At 73.4% G+C, this 981-nt stretch overlaps 1 long non-coding RNA gene across 1 annotated transcript; it reads left to right on the top strand.

The window, feature by feature from the left end:
• The first annotated feature begins 146 nt into the window (after positions 1-146).
• On the top strand, positions 147-975 carry LOC146587809 (uncharacterized). The gene is made up of 3 exons (XR_014897580.1): positions 147-254; positions 374-484; positions 845-975. It is a non-coding gene; the product is annotated as an uncharacterized LOC146587809 (long non-coding RNA).
• Positions 976-981: the final 6 nt, after the last annotated feature.

Below are 981 nucleotides of genomic sequence, written 5' to 3'. Positions count from 1 at the left end.
CCCCCCCAGTGCTGGCACTGGGCACCCCAAACTGGGACCCTGCCCCATGGCCAAAAGGCCCCGACCCCGAGTGCTGCCCTGCCAGAGCAGGGCTGCACCCCCTGGGGGGGGGGGCGACCCCGCCTGACCCCCGCTGTGCCCCCAGTTCTGGGAGGTGATCAGCGATGAGCACGGCATAGACCCCAGCGGCAACTACGTGGGCGACTCGGACCTGCAGCTGGAGCGCATCAGCGTCTACTACAATGAGGCCTCCTGTAAGCCCCCGCCGGCGTGGGATGGGGTGGGTGGGGGGCCAGCGCGGCCCCCCGGGGGGGTCCCCGGCCCACGGCACGCGGGGGGACACGGAGGGGGCAGATGCGGGGTCTCCCTGCAGCTCACAAGTACGTGCCTCGCGCYATCCTGGTGGACCTGGAGCCGGGGACGATGGACAGCGTGCGCTCGGGGGCCTTCGGACACCTCTTCCGACCGGACAACTTCATTTTTGGTACGTCCCCGCGCTGGCGCGGGCTGCGCCCCGTTCCCCAGAGCCCCGCACCCCAGAGCAGCATGGTGCTGGGCTCGGCGCGGGCCGGCTCCCGGGGTGCCGCCGCCGCGTCCGGGGCCGTCTCCGGCCGCGTCTCGCCCTGGAGCACAGGGCTGTGCCGGCGGCTCCCCGCCAAGCCTTTGCGGCTTCCACTTCCCACCCCACCCCTCCACTCCCGGCGCCTCTCGCCAGCCTCAGATCTCCCCGCCGGAGCCGGGGCCAGGCTGGCGCTGTGCACAACCCGCCCCAGGCACGCCGCGTGGGCGAGGGGCCGGGGCCCGCGCCCGGAGCGCAGCCAGCACAGCTCATCTTCTCCCGCAGGCCAGAGCGGGGCCGGGAACAACTGGGCGAAGGGGCACTACACGGAGGGGGCCGAGCTGGTGGACTCGGTGCTGGACGTGGTGCGCAAGGAGGCGGAGAGCTGCGACTGCCTGCAGGGCTTCCAGCTGACCCACTCG

Source organism: Rhea americana, unplaced genomic scaffold (genome assembly GCF_003343005.1).
Source record: "Rhea americana isolate MKP2758 unplaced genomic scaffold, rheAme1 scaffold_565, whole genome shotgun sequence".
Classification (NCBI taxonomy): Eukaryota; Metazoa; Chordata; class Aves; order Rheiformes; family Rheidae; genus Rhea; species Rhea americana.
Note: the sequence above shows the minus strand (reverse complement) of the source record. Positions and strands in the feature narration are given on the sequence as shown.